Source organism: Giraffa tippelskirchi, chromosome 2, assembly GCF_054371585.1.
Source record: "Giraffa tippelskirchi isolate mGirTip1 chromosome 2, T2T-mGirTip1v1.2.pri, whole genome shotgun sequence".
Classification (NCBI taxonomy): domain Eukaryota; kingdom Metazoa; phylum Chordata; class Mammalia; order Artiodactyla; family Giraffidae; genus Giraffa; species Giraffa tippelskirchi.
Window position 1 is genome coordinate 55668533 of NC_137276.1, and position 13123 is coordinate 55681655.

The following is a 13123-nucleotide window of genomic DNA, read 5'->3' on the forward strand; positions in this document are numbered from 1 at the left end:
TGTCACATTAAGAGGCACCATCCCTCCAGGAGCATTCCCTGCCTTCTCATTTCCTTCCAACTTAAACATCTGATCCAGATAAGAAAAGCAAATCTTATTACCGGCTAGGCACAGCTGGCTTCTGACTAAATGTGATTTTGCCCATATTGACTGCCATGCTCACTTTACTTTAGGCCACTTTGAACACTCAAATCATTCCTCAGAGATGAAGATGACCTCTGGTGTCCACTAACCGGTGCATGACCAACTGTGCCCCAGGCTCCACAGAGGGCTCAGAAAGGAAGTTTCAGAAGTACTTAGAGCAGTGAACGCTTTGGCTCACCAGGCATCTACTTTTAACAGACCTCACATATGGCTAATAACAGAATTCTCACTGCTTTTATTTTTAATGAGCTCTGTTATATTAAAACTTCATAAGTATATACATATCATTTAAAATAGGGACCATATACATGGTAAGGAAATTCCATCATGCTGACGATGCATGGATGAACAAAAACTTGTGGGCACTTATTATTTCAACTTGGATAAATACACACACACGCATATACAGTCAGCGAGAGAGTCAAATCCAAACTCATCATTTTATAGTTGAGGAAATTAAATCCCAGAAAGTTGAGAGTGATACACCCAATGACACAAACTTTGTAGGAACAAGACAACCAGGACCTCCCTGGTGGTCCAGTGGCTAAGATTGCATGCTCCCAATGCAGAGGGCCCAGGTTCAATCCCTGGTCAGAGACCTAGATCCCACATGCTGCAATTAAGACACAGTACAGCCAAATAAATAAATATTTTTTAAAAATAGTACAAAAAACTGGGCATCTTACCTCCCCAAACTCTATATTTTCTTGTCTTCCATCTCTTTTTGATATTAGTATCAGAATGTTGGAAACAAATAGGTAAGTCATTTTTCCTACTTTGGTATTTTAGACATGTTACATCACTGACTCCCCACATACCTATATATGTTTTACCAACCTAATTTCACAGAGAGGCTATAAATATTTGTTCCAAACAATACAATCAGAATGTCCTGTAATCATGACAAGTTGTCTGGAATAGGACCTGTAAAACTGACTTCAGACTATCAAGGAGATTATGATCACCATGACAAATGACAGGTCTCCCGTTGACTACTTGAATGATTGTGGATAAGATGATTAACTTCTCCATGCCTTAGTTTCCTGTCTATAAAATATGGCAGCAGTTGGAAATGATAGTACCATCTTCATAGATCTGGTGTGAGTATTAAATGAGATAACAGAAGGGTATACCTAATACCTGGTACATGGAAAGTACTTGGTAAATTTCTGGTAGCTATTGAGTAGCAAGTCCATACTTGTTCATCTGCTTTCCTGATTGAACTTGCCCTTGCATGTGCATATCCTTCAGTTTGTTTGTTTGTTTTAATGGTAATAAAAAATAATAATCATACCCATTTGGGGACACAGCCAAAGAGTGCTATATCCATCATGAAAATGCTCATTTCACAGCTATTTATTTGATCTGTCTCCACTCTGTACACATGAAGAAGAAAGAAAGCCAAGGGGTCACTTCATTATGCAATGAGGGAGCAGTTAAGTTAAAATTATGGCTATCCAGGACCTACCTGGTGGTCCAGTGGTTGGGAATCCTCCTGCCAATGCAAGAGACACGGATTTGATTCCTGGTCCAGGAGGATCCTATATACCTCGGCGCAACTCAGCTCTTGAGCCTAGCGTGCACCACAACAAAGAGTGGCCCCTGCCAGTCTCTGCAACTAAAGAAAACCCACACACAGCAGCAAAGACCCAGCACAGCCAAAAATAAAATAAATAAATAAATAAAAATTTAAAAAGATGGCTATCTGATGAACTTAAAAAGAAATAATTGCCTTAAACAATAAGACCCCACTTCAAATTCATATAATAATGTCAGATGATCTCACTTCCTTGAAGATACCACACTCTTTCCTACCAGACATCTCATAGAGTAACATCTGAGCAGTAATCAGGGAAGGAATTAGAAAGAAATGTCACCCACATGTGGACCATCTTTAGGGGAAGGAACGCGAAAGTGTCCCCACGTTTGATATCTGTACTAGCTAAATTCTAGTGTTGATGCTTGTCTGAGACTTGACATTTCCTGAAATGAATTCTTCCTTATCTAGATCCTAAGTGAGGGAGGAGTAGAAAATGAGAGATCATTTTTATTGTTGATCAAAGAATGAACATCTTTCTCTTCCGTTTTTGTATCCTGCCTCTGCCCAAAAATGTAGCCTTCCCTGGATACACTTCATACAGTCCTCTGCAAGTGGAAAAAAAACATGATTGAAAGAAATTACTGGCATATTCAACTCAGCTACCCTTATGGCCCTTTCACATACAATAGCCTCAAGTGGTTGATGTGTATATTTTGGAAAATATAATATTATTCTTTTGCGCTCAGTTGTCTCAATGTTATTCATTTTCTTTCAATTTTATTTGAATGAAAGTTGAAATCTCCAGACTAGTTTGATAGCTGTATAAAAATAGTTTTACGTTGTAGAGAATTCTTCTATCCCCACGGCATAATAGCACAGTAACATTTGGGGGGTATTCATTATTTGACGGATAATAGGCATAAACCCAGAAATGAACAGCACTCAATCTGGGTCTGCCTGATAGAAAAAAAATCCATAATTCACCTCTTTGACTTACTCGGGAAACATTGCACAAGTAACATCACCTTTTTGGTGCCTGCTCTAGCCTTCTACGGGACTTTCCTGGTGGTTCAGATGGTAAAGCAACTGTCTACAATGCGGGAGACCTGGGTTCGATCCCTGGGTCAGGAAGATTCCCTGGAGAAGGAAATGGCAATCCACTCCAGTACTCTTGCCTAGAAAATCCCATGGACGGAGGAGCCTGGTGTCCATAGGGTCACAAAGAGTTGGACATGACTGAGAGACTTCACTTTCACTTTTTAGCCTTCTACACACAAAATAGAAAGTAAAGAAATGAAGGAGACGAATGATATTCCAGCAATGCCATTCTCAGAATCAGAGGTCACTCTTATATGAAAAGATCACTCTGATAGCACTGAGGAGGGCTGGATCCGTAGGAGAAATTGGAGGCTTCCAAAGATGCCAGTGAAGGGGCAATGGCAATTGTTCAGGAGATACTGAAAAGGAATTTATAGCAAGAAGGGGAATTATTTATAATGGTATTAGCATTAAAGATAAATAGATAGATAAATGCAATAATAATGATGATTAACCAAAGCTCAAAACTGCGAACAATTTGTGTTGAAAGGTGCTGACATTATGTGCTAGCAGCTTAGGACCCCCTTCAATTTGCCTGTTCAAACCACCACCCTTGGCACTTACCTCTCTGACACTTTCAATAGGCTTTTCCATGTTTCTACTCCGAATGAATGCCACCTATTTGTCTCTTTGTTTTGGTAAATTATTTAGCCGCCCTTTTCTTACTGACCTCCCTTGGCCCATGACTTAGAGTACAGATCATTTCCCTGGAAGTCAGACCATTGCCTATCTTCCTTCTCTGCAGCAGGACAGCTTGCCTATAGAAATCTGAATTCTCCCAGATGCTCAAACTTGGACCCTATAGGGCAACAGAAACCATTATCCAATCACTGTAGGCTTCTTCAAGGACTTCTCACAATTTCTTTTTAATTCAATTTGTGAAATGAACCACTGTCACCTTCAATTCAACTAAGAGACCTTGGAATACAGCGAGTGGCAACGCGGGAGATGTTTTCTTTTAAAGTTTTTACCCATGGCAGCTTGTAAATATAAAGAGATATCTTAAACCCTTGTACCAATTCATTTTCCCCTAGTTCGTCAGTCTCATAAAAAATGTACAAAACCTATTCTCAGGCAGCACTGGGGAAAAATGGGATATGGTGGCTTAAATGTATCTGGGAACTCCTTTACCCCCAGCAAAAGCCCAGACAACATTGGAAGGTGCTGGTGAAGCCTCAGACACTGAAAGGATTCTAAAATCCAGAACTAGCACAGGAGTTTCTCTACTCTGAGTCTGATGAGATCTTGAGAGGATCGAGGGGAGGACAGTAGTTGTGGATCCTGGCAAGTACATGATCTGCAGAACAGTATGGATTCCAGAAAAAAAGGGGTCACTTAAGTCCATAGGAGTGGGCCTGATTCCTCTAGCTCCCAAACAGCTGAGGGAGAGAGGAACCAGTAATGAGTCCTATCTAGACCAGGGTCTGGAACATCTCAAAGAGAAGGAAGAAAAAAAAGGCTGTATTTTTTTTTTTTTTTTTACTATATTTTTAGTAGAGAACTGACACCATGCTTTTGCTACGAGACTACAGAACTTCCTACCATTCATGACATGGCTCCAAATTAATGTACTACAGAGCTCAACCTGAGTCCCAGGGAGTAGATAGAAAGAACTGCTAACACATATAAGAAATCCTGTAGCCAGAGAAAATGAGCCAAGTGAAATAATCAAGAGAGATCCTAATAAATTATAGCTTCTGAGAGTAACTGATTAATGCATGAACTAACAATAAAAAGAAAAATATATTGATATGAATACAGCTGTATATGTCACAATTTTGCCTCTATTTCTGCTCATAATTGTAATGAATTAACTATAAAATATACAACATACAAACTCCATTTTCAGGGACATTAGGTTATAATATTCAATTCAAAAATATAAACAAGGGCTTGCATAAGCAGCTGAGATCAAGCCGAAGACATGAGATACATCGAAGAGCCCAGAAGCAGAAAATTCTCTAAGATCCCAATAAAAATGTCCTTCTAGAAAATAAGAGTCTCTCTCAAAGTTCAAAACTACACTTCTCATTTCAAATAAGAGATGGGAACATGGGGAAGTAGCCTCTTAAGCCAAGTTGAGCTCAAGATACTATAAGAAAAACAATCTCAAAAATAACAACAAAATGCATTCACTCATAAGAAAGAACTCTGAAACAGATGAAATATGATCAAATACTTAGCTCAGAATTAAAAATGAATATGAAGTAATCACACTTATGAAAGAAAAACCAAAAAGAATAAATATAAAAATTAGTTAAAAAGGTAGCATAAATTCAGAAAAAGATTAAATAAAAATCTGAGCTAGAAAAAGTTAGGAAAGAAATAGAAGATTAAAATTTATGACAGAAAAAAGAGTATTTTCCTCTCTTGAAGGAAAAAAATAAAAGAAAACACAGGGAAAAAAAATACAAACTTAAAATGGTTTAGAGAGAAATGAGAAGTGTAGAATACCAATTAAGAAAACTCAATATATATAATTCAAATCTCTGAAGGATAAAACCTAAACAATGAGATAACTACTTTTACTAAATTAAATATTACAGATATATTTTTAAATATTTAAAATAAAGAAATAATTCAAAATTGAAAATGAAAGTGCTAAGTATCAGAGAAAATTTGTTAATGTAGTCACATTGTGAAATATCCAGGTAAAACTACTGGAATTTCTTACTGATTTAATAGTTCTTTGCCTCTACACAAAATATTTTCTTCTTAATTTTTTAAAGGGAAACTATAAAACTAGTCTTAGGTTTTTTTCACAACCAACAACTTAGAAGGTAAAAAGTATGGACAAGGAAATAAAGTATGACCCAAAGATTTCACATCTCTTATTTAATCATAAATTACAAATGTTTGAACATGAAAGATTCAAATTAACATTCCTATTATTGTGCATGTTAGTAATACTCAGTGACAATGGACTTCGTCTCTCAATGATCAAGTAAACAATTAAAATATAGAAAGTCTAAATAACATCATAAATATGACAGATCTTACTGATATATAATATATACAACTATGTGTATGTAATTACTAGCATATATATGTATGTGTTTATATGTGTAAAATAACATTTTTCCTATAAGAGTATAATTTTATGTGCTCATAGGGGAGCCACAAAATTGACCATATAATAACACACGAAATACATAAATGCACAGAGTATTATTTAATGTCAAATATAATATGGTATGAAATTAAGGAACAAATAAAAAGACAAAGAACTCTCCCAGTGAGGGAAACAAACCTTTCTAACTTTGCGTCAGGAAAAAAAAGAGCAAATTTAAAGCAAAATTTTTTAAAGAAAATATTGAAAACCAGAACCTTCATATCAGTAAAGCTATATAAAATGATAAGAGTCTAAGAAAACATAACTTACCAAAATCATTAAAGCAAGACTCAAACTCTAAATGGACAAAATAGATGCAACTAGCAAAGAACACTTCCCCTAATCAAAACAGCAACAGGCTCACAAGATGGTTTTCACGGGAGACTTCTATCAGATCTTTAAAAGACATAATCCTAGCAGTATTTAAATTGTGCTAGGAAATGGCAACCCACTCCAGTACTCTTGCCTGGAGAATCCCAGGGACGGGGGAGCCTGGTGGGCTGCCGTCTATGGGGTAGCACTGAGTCGGACAAAACTGCAGCGACTTAGCAGCAGCAGCAGAATATAAAATAATTCTTTTCAAATTAGTTTTAAAGAACAGTTTATAACAGTCATTTCAGTACCTGAACAATATAGCACAGAAAATAAATCCCCAAAATGTTTGACGACGTAGTCTATTTTTAAAGCTATAGAAAGACAGGTATTTCCATACATTTACAGTAGGAGGTCTGATTGTGGGTAGAAACCCTGGAAAACAATTTGGCACTATCTAACAAAACAAAGACACTACAACTTTACTAATGCCACAGTGCTATTTCTGGAAATGTACCATAGACACTCATGACTACATGAGAAAGGACAATGTTAATCATCACTTTGTTGCTTGTAGTAGCAAACTTTATAACAACCTAAATATTTATAAGTGGAGACAGTACATTTGTATGCCTCTCCCATTGAAGAATGTTGAAATGCTTTCCTAATTTTGACATTACAAAGAATAATGGAATGACATAGAAAATTGTAAGTCATATGCCCTATCCGATAACAATATGCAAGGTATGATATGAGACTCCAAATAAATTATAATGATTAGTCTTCAGATGAATTGGAGAGGATAAGAGAGGACCATGGTAGATTACCTGTCCTTCTGTGCGTGTGTGTGTGTGTGTGTGTGTGTGTGTGTGTGTGTGTGTGTATGTGGTAAAGTGAAAAAGTGAAGTCGCTCAGTCATGTCCGACTCTTTGCAACCTCACGGGCTGTAGCCCACCAGGCTTCTTCATCCATGGGATTTTCCAGGCAAGAGTACTGGAGTGGGTTGCCATTTCCTTCACCAGGAGATCTTCCCAAGCCAGGGATCGAACCCAGGTCTCCTGCATTGCAGGCAGACGCTTTACCATCTGAGCCACCAGGGAAGCTACATATGTGATAAGAAAAATTAAAATTATTCTAGGCTGTATTTTATTAAGTACAGGAGAAAAGAGTAGTGCCTTGATAGTGTCATGATGAAGAAAATACAGTCTAGTATACATCTTACTCATGTCATATGGTAGAGAAATATATGTTTGATTATCAATTCTAGTAAAGTGAAATAAAATGTTGAGTCTCCAAATTATTTAATTCAACCTCAGATAAAACTGTGGCTGAACCCAAAGGCCATATGTTTCATTGAAAGTTAACGAATAACCTTAAAAAACATAGGAAGACTGTTGACATAAGTGCTTTGAGAATACATTGCATTAAGTCAGTCATTACAATCCGTTATTGAGATAACGGTAAAAGCTTCAGACTATTTACAAGTCAGATATCTTAAGGACATTAAGTCTATATACATTAGGCACATTGGGGCGAAGGTCCTTTCTTGTCAGATTTAAACTTATTCGAAATCTTGTCATCATGAAATTGAATCTTGGCTAGTTTGTTTGCAAGCAGCTCTGCTGGGACATCCTGACTTAACTAAAACGATTTATTGTTAAATAACCCTTCACTTAAGACACCGATGTTATTTTAGCTGGTTGGTGGTGTATAACTGTTTTGCTCTTTTTATGTTTGAGTTAGAAAATTGAATTCATATATCAATTTTAATATTTAACCTAACAATAACCTCAGCAAACTTATTACATATAATTCAAAATGTGTATAAGCAGTATAGAAAATCTATACATAATCTATTAACCATTTTGGTCTGGTAGAATTTTCTGCGGTGTTCTCTAAATTTGCAGTCTCCAGTATGGTAGCCACTAATCACATACAGGGCTTCCCTAGTGGCTCAGTAGTAAAGAATCTCCCTGCCAATGCAGGAGACGTGGGTTCTGTACCTGGGTTGAGAAGATCCCTGGAGAAGGAAACGGCAACCCACTCCAGTATTCTTGCCTGGGAAATCCCATGGACAGGGGAGCCTGTTGGGTTACAGCCCATGAGGTTGCAAGAGAGTCAGACACAACTTAGCGGCTTAACAACAACAAGAAGCCACGTGTGACTCTTGATAAATTGAAATGTAACAAGTGGAACTGAGAAATGGAGTTTTTAATTTTAATTAATTTGAATATAAATAGCAATGTGTAGCTGTAAATATGGTATAAATTTTCTTGGAATAACTTTTTCTTCCTTGTATAAACAACACTAGTAAAATAGGTGTGGTTTATAATAAAGCCATCATTTAAAGTACAACACGGACATTTTCTTCTGCAGAAAGTAACCTTTAATGGAGTTACAAAATAGAACTCCTAAATGATCAAATGGGAAAAAGAAGTAAATAATGACTTGATAATTTTTTTTAAGAAAAGTAAAAAGGACAAAAATAAACAAAATATAAAAAGTAAAATAAATAGCAAACACAAACATGGAAAGAATAAAATAACACATATTATCACACTCAGGGTAAGAAAAGTCAATTTTCACATTAAAGGATAATGTATTAGATAGGATTATAAAAGAGGCTCAAGCACATGCTATTTACATATACCTTCCCCACCAAAAAAAACAAACCACTAAACATGTCATTATTAATAAGTGAAAATACAAGAAGGTGGGCAACAAGATGGCAGGCAAAAGCAAATCCCCAAATTAATAACAATACTAGTAATACTATTAATTAATACTAGTAATAATAAAACCATCAATATCAATGTTAGACAAGGTGAGATTTAAGCTTTCAACTACCAATCAGGATAAACTGGTACATTAATAGAAATGAAGGCAAACAATTACTACCATTACTACTAATAATAAGATGATGCTGTTAAAGTGCTGCACTCAATATGCCAGCAAATTTGGAAATCTCAGCAGTGGCCACAGGACTGGAAAAGGACAGTTTTCATTCCAATCCCAAAGAAAGGCAATGCCAAAGAATGCTCGAACTATCGCACAAATGCACTTATCTCACATGCTAGTAAAGTAATGCTTAAAATTCTCCAAGCCAGGCTTCAGTAGTATGTGAACCATGAAATTCCAGATGTTCAAGCTGGATCTAGAAAAGGCAGAGGACCCAGAGATCAAATTGTCAACATCCACTAGATCATTGAAAAAGCAAGAGAGTTCCAGAAAAACATCTACTTCTACTTTATTGACTATGCCAAAGCCTTTGACTGTGTGGATCACAATAAACTGTGGAAAATTCTGAAAGAGATGGGAATACCAGACCGCCTGACCTGCCTCTTGAGAAACCTGTATGCAGGTCAAGAAGCAACACTTAGAACTGGACATGGAACAACAGATTGGTTCCACATTGGGAAAGGAGTACGTCAAGGCTGCCTATTGTCACCCTGCTCATTTAACTTATATGCAGAGTACATCATGCGAAATGCTGGGCTGGATGAAGCACAAGCTGGAATCAAGATTGTTGGGAGAAATATCAATAACCTCAGATATGCAGATGACACCACCCTTATAGCAGAAAGTGAAGAACTAGAGAGACTCTTGATGAAAGTGAAAGAGGAGAGTGAAAAAGTAAGCTTAAAACTCAACATTCAAAACAACTAAGATCATGGCATCCTTTCTCATCACTTCACAGCAAATAGATAGGGAAACAATGGAAACAGTAACAGACTTTATTTTTGGGGGCTCCAAACTCACTGCAGATGGTGACTGCAGCCATGAAATTAAAAGACGCTTGCTCCTTGAAAGAAAAGTTATGACCAACCTAGACAGCATATTAAAAAGCAGAAAAATTACTCTGCCAACAAAGGTTTGTCTAGTCAGTTATGGTTTTTCCAGTAGTCATGTATGGATGTGAGAGTTGGACTATAAAGAAAACTGAGCACCAAAGAATTGATGCTTTTGAAGTGTTGTATTGGAGAAGCCTCTTGAGAGTCCCTTGGACTGCAAGGAGATCCAACCAGTGAATCCTAAAGGGAATCAGTCCTGAATATTCATTGGAAGGATTGATGCTGAAGCTGAAGCTCCAATACTTTGGCCACCTGATGCAAAGAAATGACTCATTGGAAAAGACTGTGACGCTGGAAAAGTTTTAAGGCAAGAGGAGAAGGGGACGACAGAGGATGAGATGGTTGGATGGCATCACTGACTTGATGGACACACGTTTGAGCAAGCTCCAGGAGTTGGTGTTGGACAGGGAGGCCTGGCGTGCTGCAGTCCATGGGGTCGCAAAGAGTCGGACACGACTGAGTGACTGAACTGACTACTACTACTACTAATAGAAACTAAATGTGGTAGAATTCAAAAATAAAGTTTCAAGGGGACTGTGACAAGATATATAATTATAGAGAGCATCTTAACTTCCTTCTTTCAGAATGGGTAGAATTAGGAGAAAAAAATATGTTAGCGTGTAGATGAATTAAACATAATGATTTTAAAAGTCTAGAATGTAAAGTTGGTAAAAGCAGGACTCCTCTGTTTCTCGCTACTTCTGTCAATGCCTGTAATAATTCCTGCTACAGGAAACTCGGTCATTATTCAAAACATAAATTAACCTTATTTCCTTCAAATATAAAAATACAGATTATATATTTTAAAATATGCAAAAATTAAGAAGGCATGAATATATATAATTTGGGGATCAAATTTGAAATCAAAATGCAAATTATAGTGTCAGGAATGGGTGGAGGAGCACATTAAAGAAATGTTTTGTGATTCTTTTTCCAGTATTGTCAGTTTGATTGACATACTGAAACCTTGTTTTTAACAGGTGTAAGATATGATTGTTAAAACTCAACACAGATACTAAGCTGATGAAATTTAATATTCAAATTCATTTCTATAAAAGTTATTTTATGCATATTTACCTCCTTTTCTAATAATAGGAAAATTTCTTCAAAAGCTGTTTGTTAAGTCAGAGTGTATCTTCTTGCCTTTTAGAGGGGCTGATGTGAAGCCCAAACATTCCATTATCCACTGGGGAAAGTGGAGAATCAGGAAGGGAGTTAGGTATTCATTTGTGACCCTTCTGTGCAGTTTGCCACTCTGATACTTTAGTTCACGCAGGCAGTGATGCCAAGCAGGACAAAACAAAGTTGTCAGATAATTTGTAATTGCCCAACAGGTTTCTTCTCTCTTTTCTTATTGATGCTTCCAGTCAATTTATCATTATTTTACTGATAGGGCAAAGAAAATAAGGGAAAAATATCATGAGAACCATATGATGCATTCAGCTCATGAGAAAATATGGGATCTGCTTTAATAGCTTTAGTAATTTTGTACATTTTTATTATGAACATTTTCAAACAAACAAAAGTAAAAAAAAAAACTGGTATAAGAAACCCTCTTTTATTTATCACTTAGCTTCAACAACTGTCATTAATCTGGGTATTTTCCCCCATACTCCATGCATTTTTTTTCTTCTGTAGCAATTAAGGTAAATATAAGCAGCATTCCATTTTACTCATAAATACTTAGTAGGTATCTTGGAAAAAAGACCTTTTCCTAACAAAAACTGAATAGTAACTTCTAATATCTATTAAACCCCAAACTAACATGTGTAGACTTCTTTACTTGTATGTAACTATCTGGCATTCTTCCAGAGCCCCTGACTAAATGTCTTAATCTGGTTTATAGTTTACAGTTTAGGCCAGGCCAATAAATAAAGAGTATTTTCAGGCAGCACAGGGTATTTCTTCAGTAAAATGCTCCCTTCTGCTTTTTCAGCTAAAACAGAATCTAGATAGGCATTAAAGACTTGGGTATTTTTTTATCCTCATGTAGTTGGGGGATTTCCTTCAATCCATATCACTTCTTGGATGCCCTCTGGTTGGAGTTTTGAATACCTTTTGTTCACTGCAGAGGTTGGCAAACTTTTTTCTGCTAATGGCCAGATTGAGAATATTTAAGGTATTGCATGCCATATGGTCCCTGCCACAGCTCTGGTGTTATCACATCAAAGCAGCCACTGACCAAAGCAGTCACTGATGATACATAAACAAATGATCATGACTGCATTCCAATAGAACATTTACCAAAAAAAAAAACAAAAAACAGTTGGGGATCCAGATTTGGAGCCTTGATATGTTTGGCCATTTTAAATTATCCTGGCCTCTTTGCTGTAGCCTCTGGTGACTTGCTCACAGACAGCAGGTATAGCATTGTCTATGGACTAGACCTGGAGAAGGGAATGGCAACCCACTCCAGTATTCTTGCCTGGAAAATCCCATTGACAGATGAGCCTTGCAGCCTGCAGTCCATGGGGTCGCAAAAGAGTCATATACAACTGAGCTACTAAACAACAACAATGGACTCGACTGTCTACATCAAATCCTAGCTCTTCATTTATTAGATGTGTAATGCCAAGAAAGTTACATACCCTTTCTGTACTCAGTTTCCTCATCTGTAAACTGAAGATCACATAAGTAATTAACTCGTAAGTATTATGTGAAATAAGGATTAAGTTACTAAATACATGCAAAGTGCTTAGAATAATACTCAATAAATATCAGCTATTACTTCTATTATTATGATGCTAGGGAGTGTCACCCCTTTGGTCATCATGGACTCAGCCTTCATTTACCTCTTAATTGCCAGGTCATTTATCTAGAAACTAGCCATTTGTTTAAACCCAGTCTCCACAATGGGGTTGCCATCTTTAGGTCATATGACTTGCCACTGGATCTCAACTTGCCTCAAGGCTCAGAAAAACCAAGGAAGACTCCATTTGCATGATGATAGTCTCTCTCATCCACTTGGGCATCTTTGTGGTGATCCTACCCACGTAATTCGTAATTCCGAGAAGCCTGTTTACAGTACCCTTGAGAAGTCCATCTGAGCCCTTCCTTATCTAAGGC

The 13123-nt window shown here is 36.8% G+C and overlaps 1 protein-coding gene and 1 non-coding gene across 2 annotated transcripts in view; both read right to left on the minus strand.

The window, feature by feature from the left end:
• Positions 1-13123, minus strand: part of NRG3 (neuregulin 3) — a 1196705-nt gene that overhangs the window by 708319 nt on the left and 475263 nt on the right. The window lies entirely within an intron of this gene.
• On the minus strand, positions 7235-7306 carry TRNAC-GCA (transfer RNA cysteine (anticodon GCA)). The gene has a single exon. It is a non-coding gene; the product is annotated as a tRNA-Cys (tRNA).